Genomic DNA, 13,018 nt, shown 5'->3' with positions numbered 1-13,018 from the left:
GGAATGTATTTTTGAAAGTAATGAAGAAATCAAAGAGATCTCAAGACGATTCAAATTCATTACTTTTACCTTTGTTTATGTAATAGTGTAGTGGATAGAGTAGCTAAGTTTGCTAAAATAAATTAGAATGATGTCCAATTATCCTGATTGAATATCAAATTTAGTCAAACTTGACAATTTGTTCAAAAATAGTCCCTATGGTATATCGGTATTAATTTTCAAAGGAAAAAAAATTTATAACATCTAACTAAGTCTAAACTAGAGATCAAATTAAAATCAACTCAAACTAGATGAAATTTATAATTCAACCTTATATTGTAATGTTAAGGAATATGAAAATACTTGTGGTCACTTAAGAAATTTAATTGAAAACCCCTTCTAAAAGTTTGACATATATATAGATTCAAACCCTTTTTCTTATTTCTTTGAATTTTGTTTTTACTTTTTAAAATAAAACGATTAATTAATAAATAATAGCATTTGAAAGTTCTCACGTAGTAAAGTTGCACATGGGATTGTTAATAATATATTTTTTTATTAGTGATTACATAAAAATAGAAAGAAAAAAAAAAAGAAAATTCGTATAAATAGAAAAATCTAAAATATATACTATAATAAAAAGTCAGTACTTTTGAGACTTTTTACCGTGTAAATATTTTTAAATAATTTTTTATATTTAAAGATTAAAAAAAATATTAAATACAGAGTCAATCAGAATGAGACAAATATCCCAATTTTTACGTATGCATGAATCCTGCCGACATGATGTGCCATCCAATCCCCTAACAATTTATCCTGTTGTCCTCCAATTTCTTTTTTCTGTACCCCTTTAATTAATTTATTTCTCATTTTTTATGGAAACAAACAACAGCAAATATTAATTTTTATCCTAAAATTCTAGAATCGTATCCTTTTAAGGTTTTGAACTAAAAAGTATATCGAATTAAATGTATATCAATTTACATTTCTTTTCTAAATTTTATTCAACTAATATATAGTTTAAGGCAATTAAATTTCTAAATTTTTATAATCTAGTTAATTTAACTTTTCATAATGATTACTCTTAAAAATCCATACATTAATTCTCAAAGGTGAGTACACTTCTTCAAATGTCTTTTTTATAAAATGGTAAAATGGTTTTTAAAGGTAATTTTGTCTAAGAGTCTAAATATATGCATATATAAAAGTTTATAGATTTAATTGATACAATTATAAGTTTCAATTAAATAGATTATAATGGAAGGTGTAAATTGATACAATTTAAAATATTTAGGGTTTAAATTGATACAATTTCTAAAATTATTTACAATATATGAGTGAGAGAATCAAATTTTTTTTCCTCGAAATTGATAATATAAAATATTATATTGACGTTGATGTTTGACAATTTAAAAGTATTACAGTCGGCAATTCATCTGCATGATATTATGATCTAAATAATTGAACAATAGAGACATACGTGGCAATGAAATAAATTGACTTCTAATTATCATTGCATCTGTCTCGTTATTATATATAAAAATTAAATCAACGTTTTGTGATGTTGAGCCCGTTTAGATTGATTTATTGTTTTTTAAAAAATTCATTTTATTTAAATATTTTTGAAAAAAAATAGATTAAAATACATTTGAAAAACTATTTTGAGTGGTTATCAAATACTTCAATTTCTTCTAAAATGATTTATTTTTTAAATTAAACACTGAAAATGTATTCCAAACACACTTTTAATATTGTTACCATGGAAATCATCAGTTTTCTTTGAAGTGATCGATGATATTATTATTATTATTATTTGAGAAATAAGCGACCGATATTATTAATAAGGTGAAATCGAAAATTTTAATGCAAAATATGGTTGTTTTTGGGAAAATTATTTCAAATGATAAAACTGTTGAAAATATTGCCAAGATATAGCCAAATTTTAGAACTATCAATGATAGACATTGATAAACACTGATAAATTTCTATCAATGTTTATCAATGTCACTCATAGACACTGATATAAGTCTATCAATGTCTATCAGTATCTATCATTAATAGTTCTAAAATTTTACTATATTTTATAAATATTTTGGTTCATTTTTTTATGTTTAAAAACAACCCTTACTTTTGTCACATAACCCATTTGAATAAAATCTTTATAGGGGTAAAAGATTAATATATATCAAAGAGATGAATATGATAGATGATTACACCATGTAATTTTATGCATTTTCTTGTCAAACCAACATGAAATGCAAAACCAGGGACAAAAATCAGTCCATTTTTCTCATAATTTAATTTTTATTTTCATCCTCGAATTTTTTTACTTGTTTTATTTACGAGAAAAGAAACTCTTTTTTGTCCGTTTTATTCATGTGTTGTAAATTCTTATTCGTTGTTAAACTTAACTTAGAGATATGATAGTGATTAAATCACATATTTAGTTTCTAAAATTTGAGATTTATGTCTGATTAGTCCTTAAACTTTCATAATAACAAACTTAATTTCTAACTTTCATTATATTTAAAATTCACATAATTAGTAGACACAAAACTGAAAATTTAGAGTTCAATTAAACATAAGATTTAAATTTATATCTATTAAGTCAATTAAAATTTAAAATTAAAAAATTTGTCATAGATCTGTTAAACACATTGTTAAAAATTTAGGAACTTAATCATACAATTTGAAAGAAATTACTAAATAGACACAAACTACAAATTTTAGAAACTAAGCTTTTAATTTAACTAGTTGTCCAAGCAAATAAGTATTTGAGCTCATTTAGAAGATCAAATGTCAAAGCTTAAAAACTGTTCAATATTTTTTGTTGAACGATTATTAAAAAACTAGCAATGAAAACTAAAATTAAAAAAGGTAATTTTCAAAAATAGAAAAATAAGAAAAATTATTTACATAAAATAGTAAAATTTAATTTTCTTTGAAAGATATTGATAGAGACTGATAGAAGTCTATTAATGATATTATGTGATAGACGTTGATAAAAATCTATTAATATATATATATTTTCTTTTGCTATTTATGTACACAGTGGAAAAAATTAAGAGGTTTGAATTTTGATCATCAATATAAAGGGAAAAACTATGCAAACAAACATGGCCCGTTATAGGCCGATGAAGAGGCAATAGCATACAACAAATATGCTAGGAAAAAAACTTTATTGGGTTTAGAAACATAGAATAGGTTAAATTTTGTTGACTTTGGGAGTTAAAAAATTGGCATTGGAAATGATTTTTCTTTTTTCTTTTTTTTCTTTTTTTTTTTATTAATCTTTGTTAGAGACTTAAACGATGCAAAGAGGCTCTTTATGTCCTTTTGATTACTTTCACGTTGTGACTTTTCCCAAAAGAAAAAAAAGAAGAAACAACTTCCACATTAATGTTGATTTCATCGTATCAAACTTTAAATCGAATAAAGTATTATTGATTTAGCTTTTAGAAAAAAAAACTTGAGATGCATTTTAGATTGTGTTTATCTTTATGTAGGTCACTTTAATCACAAAAAATATTTAATAAAAATTAAAAGGAGAAGAAAACAGAATTTATGTCTCGTGACAAGATGTGGTTGGATGATTAAGAGGTTTGTGGGTAACAAAATTTGAGCCCTATAACCACACCATACTTTTTTTTTTTTTTTTTTTTTTTTTTTTTTTTTTTTTTTTTTAATGAGTGTGCTTTTGTAGGTATGGTTATTCAAGATGAGAGTGGAGAAGAAAGAAAAGAGCGAATTGTCCTTTGGTTTGTGTTTCATTTAAGAAGTTAAATAACGATACTAGGTTTGGTTTAAAAATGTTTAGCTTTTTTTTTTTTTTAAGTATACTTTCACCTATAAATTCTTTTGTTGAGTATTCTATTTTTTATGAGTGTTTCCAAAATTCAATCCAAAATTTGAAAGTGACTCATGTTTGATAGTCGCTTATTTTTAGTTTTAAAAAATTATAATGTTGACTTTCTCTCAATTTCATATAATGGTTTTCATCTTTTCTAGGTAAAAGAGTTGAAGTCTTAACCAAATTTCAAAAATAAAATAAAATTTTAAAATACTACTTTTTTTTTTTGGGAAAAAAAACCTTTTTGGTCCTTATGTTTTGGGTCTAATTTCTATTTAGTTCTATGTTTCAAAATGTTACACACAAAAATAAAAATCAATGTTTGAAAATGAGTATGTAAGGAAAAATTGAGATTAAAAATGTAAAATTTTGAAATCTGTAATCAAATTGAAACAAAACTCAAATCGTAAAATGAAAATATTAGGGACTAAATTGAAATCAAAATAAAATTTTATGTACTAAATGTGTAATATTTTGAAACTTAAGAACTAAATGGAAATTAAATAAAAAACGTAGGAACCAACAAAATATTGGCTTTTTCATTTTTGTTCTTTTTAGTTTTAAGGAAATTGGCCCTATATATCTATGCACACATACCTTTCCTTGCCTCATATTTATTTGAGCTGAATTTATATATGTTGCTACTAGGAGCAAAGTCATTGGTGTTCCCTTACTTTAAATATTGTCTGAATGCTTGGAATTTTGAGTCTTTCATTAGGTTATTAATTCCATAACTCAATTCAAAGGTTTTCTATTTACATTGAGTGTGACATTATGAGTTAACCATGGTTAGGTTATAAGGTATGTGGCATGGTTAGGTTATAGGATATGTGGGTTTGGGTCACCAATAACCAATTTCAGACTATATTGGATTTGGTAGATGGTCAAAAGTTGCAGCCCACTAAGCCTTTGTGGCTTTGGAGTGCCCAATTTCATGGTCCAGTCCTCAAAATATACATTATGACCCATCAAAACTTCTTTATTATCATCAATATGACGAGTGTATCGATATTTCTATTATGTTATAAAAAAAATTTAAAAAATATAAAAAAGTAGCAACATTTAAAAAGCATAAAATATTTATTTATTACTTAAATAGTTTTTTAATTTTTTTAATTTTTTTATAATTTTTCAGAAATATCCATGATAAAATTAAGGCTTTGATATTAACATTTAATACCTTCACACCATCCACTATTGTAACAAAAAAAATTTCATTATTACCAAAATTTTAAAATAGAGAGTTATTGTTATTTAGGGGCTTTTGGACTTCAATTAGGTTTCAACTATTAAAATCACCTATGGCTACGATAAATACTATTTTGTAATCTTTATTTAATTACAGTCAATACTATTTCAAAACTTCCTTTGTTACCGTTTTTACTATTTTACATTTTTTTTTGTTATGTTCTTTGTTATAGTATTTACTATTTCCTCCTCAAACTAAAATAGTGTTTACACTTTAAACACACACTATTATAACCCAAACTAAAATGTACACCCCAAACACAAACCATTATAACCTAACTATAATAACCACCGACTATAATAATTAACTCAGTGCCCCAAATGCCCTCTTGGTAATTATTTCAACTCAGTTTGATAGTCATTTGTTTTTGAAAATTATACTTGATTTTTTACATCATCTTTGTCATGATTTTCATCTTTCCTAACTAAATACTTGAATTCTTAGCTAAATTCAAAAAACAAATTAAGTTTTAAAAAACTTTTATGTTTTCGAAAATTTACTTTGGTTTTAAAAAATATTCCAAAAAAGTAAATAACAAAACAAGGAAATAAGTATGTAGAGTGTTTATAAGATTAATTAAAAACATAAAAACAAAGAGGCCATTTTCTAAAAATAAGGAAAAAAGGGAAAAGAAATATCATTTTGATAGCTTCTTAGGCTATTTTCAAATATAGAAAAATGAACCAAAATATTTATAAAGATAGCAAAATTTCATTTTTTATCTGCTATAGACCGCAATAGATTACTATATGTGTCTATCTGTATCATGATAGATACAGATAGTAGTCTATCGCGGTCTATCGTAGTAAAATTTTAATATTATTTATAAATATTTTCAACAGTTTTATCATTTAAAATATTTTTTTATTTTAAAATTTTTTTGAAACTAAAGAAGTGTTTTCTTAAAATTTAGATTCATGTTTTTCCATTTGTTTGGGATTGAGATTTGAAACTAACTTCTCGAACAATAGTACATACCTTGTATCAATTGAGCTATATGTTCATGTTAGCTTTTCTTTTTTATATTTTGCATATTTATCTAGAAGTATTATTTCTTTTCAACTTTTCTATCTAAAAAAAAAAAAAATCTTTCATCTCTCTTTGTTCACTTTTTGAGTCTCTCGTACTTTTATTTTCATTTCTCTTCTAGTATATCTCTTTCTCTTCTTTCTCTTTAATTTTTTAATGGACTACTTGCAAAGATAGTCATCAGCCTATAAATACTAGAATTTATAGAATAAGGGAAAAGTAATTGCATATATGGAACAAAAATTGATAAATAGACAAAAAAAACCCATGCCTAACCCACATGTTCTTCTTCTCGATTTTCTCAAATTGAAAGCTATCACTGATAGGTGCTATTAGTTACTATCATTGTTAGCTGCTATCTGTGTATATCACTTATAACTGCTATCAGTAATAACTTTCAATTTGAGAAATATAATATCAGTTGTTATCACTACTATTAGTGATGCTGCTATCATGAATATCACTGATAGTGGCTATAAGGGATATCACGGATAGCTACCATCAGTGATAACTTTCAATTTAAGAAATGTGCTATCAGTTATTATCATTGAAAGTTGCTATCAATGATAGCTTTCAATTTGAGAAATGTGCTATCAGTTACTATCACTATTAGCAACTATCAGTGATAGCTTTTAATTTGAGAAATATCACGAAAACAAAACCTTGAGTCTCTCCAATCTAAACCCTAAAACCCATCTCCTCTGTTAAAAGAAAGTTTCAGCTCTGATTTGCGACCAATTCGGTGACCTCCCACTCGTTTAGATCTACAATCTCTGTTTGACCCCCAACCTAGATTCACACCACCCCTGCCAGATTAGAAATAGCGTTATCTTTTGATGACAATTTGTAACCGTCATCATCAAAGCATATATTTTTAATCTCCTTTTTTGCACACTTCTTTTTAATTTTTTTTATGGCAATTTAGAATTGCCATGATAGCTTACTCTTCTGTGACAATTTCATACTTCATCATATATGAAATTTAAGTAAAACTACAAAAATCTCTGTGAAAAGATGTACACTATTTCAAAATCATTATCGTAAAATTCATCTATCATCGTTTATAAAACGTCGACTCAAGTGTAAAGTCAAAATTATTATAGTGAAGTTTCAATTGATATAACTATTAGTTTAGATTCTTAAATTATTTTTTTTAGTAAGGTATAAATTGAATTTTTTTACCCTATCTTATTATTAGACCATACAACCATTAGAGAGTTAATAGCTAGAGGGAAATATGGTTTGGCTCTATAAATGATGTATCAAACTAATTACTATTAAACAAAAACATGTATGTGGAACAAATTCTCCCCTTTGATCTCAACATGTTCAAATGAAAGGATTTTCTGTTACAATCCACAACCAAGAAATAACACAAAGAATAAAAACTTAATAATTAGGAAGAGATTAAATGAAGAAAATGCATGAACATATGTACACATATAGGATGGATTGATCAATCACTCATCACTCATCAGAGCCCTTCAATACATGAACCAAAGCTTGCATCATTCTCACCTTCATTTGCAACCACACAATATAATCTGCTGTCTCTCGAAAAAGCCCATTCAACTCCATAGACTCACTCCTTGGAATCATCTTCTTCAGCCTCCTAATCCTCTTCAAGCAAATCCTCTTCTCCAACCTTGACGTCCTTGACGCCGTCTCTAGTTTCTTCTTGACATGTTTCACGATTCGCCTGTCGGAAACTTGACTTCGGAGCATATCTTTTCCCCAAACTTCCATGCCTAGCTCTCAAGAAAATTAAACTAGCTAGGATCTCTTCAGATCTTCACGATGATTCAAAACAACATAATATGGGGATTTTATATGGTGAAAATGGAGCTCAAGAAGCTTATGCTTTGAGATTGTGAGAATAATGCATAAAATTTAGGGCAAAGGGACCACAAAACATGCAGCATATAATGTTGTCAACACATGAAAAAAGGGAAAAAGGAAGTATTTTAGTTTTGAAGGGTTGGTTCAAAAATTTGAAGTGTGTAAACTAATTAAGCAGCCATATTTGCTTTTTTCATGTTAGGGCTCATGCAACCACATGATTGTTTATATATATAGCCAATTCCAACCCTTTAAAAGCCACCATGTGTCATCAAAGCAAGCTGGATGATTCCCTTCTTCCCCATGCTTATTCCAAATTCAATGAACATTATTTTTAATGACAATTTTGGAGTTTTGTTCCATTTTTCTTCAATCCAGCTCATACAAACATGTGTGCCCTTAGAAATCATGTATATATATATGTATAATATATATGTCTACAAAACTTTTTGGGGAATGAGAATTCAAGCTAGCTAGCTAGGTGGTTGAGAATTAGGGTTTGCTTCCAAACAGGGAACTTGTTGATTTAAGTAAAGGAGAAATTGAATTTCCATTTTAATTTTTGATTGTTACTTGTCAATGTATATGCCAACATGTAGTAGACATTTTGGATCATCATCAAACTATATGCTTTGTATAAAGATGATTTTGAAAGACAAATATTTCAGGTATCTATTTAATAATGTTATTGTTTATAGTACTCATTTGGTGGGTTTAACCTAACACTACAAGAACATGTGTATTATGCTTTCAAATTTAACCTAACATTCATAAGTTGTAATTTGAGTTTGATTTCAAAATTTAGTTTCTAGGTTTATATTCAAAGTTGCATTGTTATTCAGAAGGGGAGTTTAGAGTCTTGAATTAAGGTTTTTGAAAAAAAAATAAAAAGAATATAAATTACAACTTTAGTCTTTTGAACTTTCCAAGTTTGTATGTCAAATAAGTCTCGAAACTTTAAAACGTTTCTAATTAGCCGATTAATTTTCATTTTTTTTTTGTATAATAGGTCTTTGAAACTTAAAAAGTGTCTTAGACATCCTTCAATTTTCAATTATGTAACTAACATGTCCTTAAACTTTCAATTTTGTGTCTAATATAAAATCATTGACCTATATACTCAACATTTTTTAAAAATTTATGAACCTATTTTACAAAAAACTGAAATCATTTTAATGTCATTGGTAGATACAAAATTTAGTTTTATATTTAATAGATTCGTTATTTCTTAAAGAAAATATTCCATATGCCAGAGATCTTATTAAACACAAAATTGAAAGTTCAAATATCTTTTGGATGTTTTTAAATTCAAAATTGATAAATACTATAACTAATTTTTTTAAGTTTAAGAACCATAGACACGAGCATAAAAATTAAAGAATATTGAAAAAAATAAATACAAATTTCAAAAACTAAAAATGAAATCATTATCAAACCAATCTTTTTTAACTTCCATAATTATAATATAGGTTGGGACTTGTGTGATAAAAAGAACCAAGCATGCACATGCTTTTCCTATCAATACAGAATACATACACAAAGGAAAAAAAATATATCTAAATTAAAAAAAAAATCTAAATGTAAATAAGAAAAAAGAACTCAATCAAATTCGTGGCTATAAATTAAAAATAAAATGAAGATCTTTAGATGATCAAGTGGTTCTAAAGCAAACAACGTGTTAACAATAAAATACAAGATCGACTGCAATAACTGGGCCTCTTCCATCGTTTTAATTATGAAGTTGGCAAAGAAAAAAACAAACAAAAACGACATGACGGCTCAGCACATGCAACACCTTTCCATCCTAATTATCATTTGTACTATTAATTAACCATGTTCTCATTAATTAACTCAACTAAACGTGTTTAATTTCTCTAGGGCATTCATAAAGTTCAAAGTTCATTTGTCAAAATAAGCATAACTCAATCAACAGAAAATATGTATTAGCGACTAAGAGATATGTGATTCAAATATAAAATTTTTTTGTATCTTTTTAGATCATTAACCTTTCTCGTCCATTGATTTTAAAATAACTAAAATTTTAATTTAACTTTTAGGGGTGTTTGTTTCATGAATTGAGATTGAGATGAGTTAGGCATTCTCAGCCCAACCTTTGTTTGTGGTAAGGGTTTAGGAAGTCAGACTTCCTATATTCTTTTCCAATAAAAAATGAGCAGAGAAGATTTATGTTTGGCAGATAGTGTAACTACACACACAATACTTACAAATAAAAAATACTTTTCCAAATTGATAATGCTGAAAGCCGAAGTAAATACTATATTAGATTCTGCAAACTTATCCGAAGGTTTTTGAAAAGCAAATATTATTTTGCCTAGAGGAACAAAATTTACAATTGACAATGCATTGTTCTCTAGTCAATCAAAGAGAAATCTTCTAAGTTTTAAAGATATACGTTGTAATGGTTATCATATTAAGACTGATAGTAAGAATAATGTGGAATATCTATATATCATATCCACTGTCTCAAATGAAAAATGTATATTGAAAGAGTTGTCTTCTTTATCTTCTGGATTGTATTATACTCATATACGAGTAATTGAAACATATGAAATAATGAACCTCAAATTCATGAATCCAGACATATTTACAATTTGGCATGACAAATTGGATCATCCAGGATCTATAATGATGAGGAGAATTATTGAGAATTCAAATGGACACTCATTGAAGAACCAGAAGATTCTTCAATCTAATGAATTATCATGTGATGCTTGCTCTGAAAGAAAATTGATAATTAGACCATCACCAGCTAAAGTGGGGACTGAATTACCTGCATGTTTAGAACAAATTTATGGTGATGTGGACCCATTAACCCACAAAGTGGACCATTTAGATATTTTATGGTATTAATAGATGCATCTAGCAGATGGTCCCATGTGTGCTTATTATCAAGTCGAAATCTTGCATTTACAAGATTACTTGCCCAAATAATTAAGTTAAGAGCACAATTTCCTGATTATACAATTAAGACCATTTATAATATTTGCAATTTTGATTAATTAATAGGGAAACAAAGATGATATATAATTTTACCATTTATAATATTTGCAATTTTTATTTTAATTTCATTAATAAACTTCGCTAGAATAATATTATGAATATTATGATAAAAAATAGATACCCATTGCTTAGTGTCTCAAAGGCCATGTGTCACCATTCATGTTGTCCATGTGCCTTGTAATAATTCATGCTTGATGTTCGCGTAAGTCTACATCCTACTTGCCACTTTACCTATAAATAGTGGCATTTGATGGATCTTAAAATGATATAACCATTGATGAGAAATCCACACCAAATTCCACTAAAATTTCCCATTGTCCAATTTTATAATTTTAGTTTTTATTTATTTTATTATTATTATATAAAAATATTATTATATTATATTTTTCCATACCTGTATTCTCGTTGTGCTACTCAATTTCATAACAATTATTAGTATTATTATTATTATTTTGAGTTTCAACTTTCTCATATTAACATATATATGGCAAACGTCACTATTGGGCTTTAAATTAAAAACAACCTAACATCTACATAATAGTGTTCACATAATTATGTAGGGGTATCCCACTTAATTTAATTACAATTACTAGTCGACTCTAATTATCTAAATAAATCGAGTAGCAAGTTGTCATTGTGTGTGATTTTTACACCACTTGGAAAATCACAAGTGTATAATGTCAAATTTTAGGGGGTGTTTGGCTCACCAACATGAGTTAAGTTCAGTTGGTATAATATACCAACTCATTGTTTGGCCCACCAACTTTAAATGTTGGTGGAGTTGAGTTGTTATATTTTACAAACTCACCCCAACTCTAACTTCTTCCCATGTTTTCAATGATTCCACCCATTGGCCACTGTCACACTCCGAGAACTAACTCCGGACTCCGAAAACCACCTCTGATGACAACTCCGACGACCAACTCTGGACTCCGAAACCACCTTTGATGACAACTCCAATGACCAACTCTAGGATCCGGCACTACCTTTGATAAAAATTCTGGCGATGAAATTTGAACTCCGATAGTTAGCTCCAACGACGGCTCCAACGACTAACTCCGAGCTCCGAAAGCTTCGTGTGACGAATTTTGAAAACCAATTCTGGCCTCTGACAACCACCTCTGGTGACCCAACTCCGACGGCCTTTGCGCTACCTATTCCGATGACTAAGTGGCTCCGATTACAAACTTCGATAACCAACTCTGACAACCACCTTCGTAGGCTTCGACAACCATCCTCCGACTACAAACTCCGATGAAAATCACCTTCGATGATCACATTTGAGCGAGCAACTCCGACGACCAACTCAAAGCTTCGACAACCACCTTTGACGATAAACTCTAACAACCAACTCTAATAGCACCTTCATACGACTAACTTTGGGCTCCAACAATCACCTCTGACTACAATCTCTAGTGAAAATTATATTCGGTGATCAACTTTGACGACCACTTTCGTCCAACCAACTTCGGGATTCGAAAACCACCTCCGGTAAAAAATTAGACAACCAACTGCAATACACCTTCATGTGACTAACTTTAGGCTCTGACAACCACCATCGGCTACAAACTCCAGCAAAAATCATCTTCGATAATCAACTTCAACAACCACTTCCGATTACTATAAGATTGATGACTATTAAAGTATGTTGTAGTGTTGTTGATTGTATAAAAAAATATTATTTTGTCTACATTAAGTGTAATATTTATACGTAATGAATTCAAATATCAAATGAGTGTTAAGAATATTTAGACAAAAAGTATGTATATAGTTGAAACGTATGTAACATATAACAAAAAAAAAAAAAACCATAAAAAGAAAATTTTTTTCCTGGAACATTTTCCAACAAGAATTAGTGAAAAATATAAATTTTTTCTCTAATGATTCTCCAAATTTAGAGGAAATGAAAATGAAACTGTTGAAGAAATATGGTGACATTCCATTGGCTGTTACGATGATGGGAGAGATTTAATTAAAAAAACATATGACATACTAAAAATATAGAGCAACAAAAGGAAAAAGAAGAAAAAGAAGAAGATGATAATGAAATT

The sequence above is a fragment of the Benincasa hispida genome, chromosome 11 (genome assembly GCF_027475165.1).
Source record: "Benincasa hispida cultivar pf3 chromosome 11, pf3_genome.v1.1, whole genome shotgun sequence".
NCBI classification, from domain to species: Eukaryota; Viridiplantae; Streptophyta; class Magnoliopsida; order Cucurbitales; family Cucurbitaceae; genus Benincasa; species Benincasa hispida.
This window is presented reverse-complemented; position numbering follows the sequence as displayed.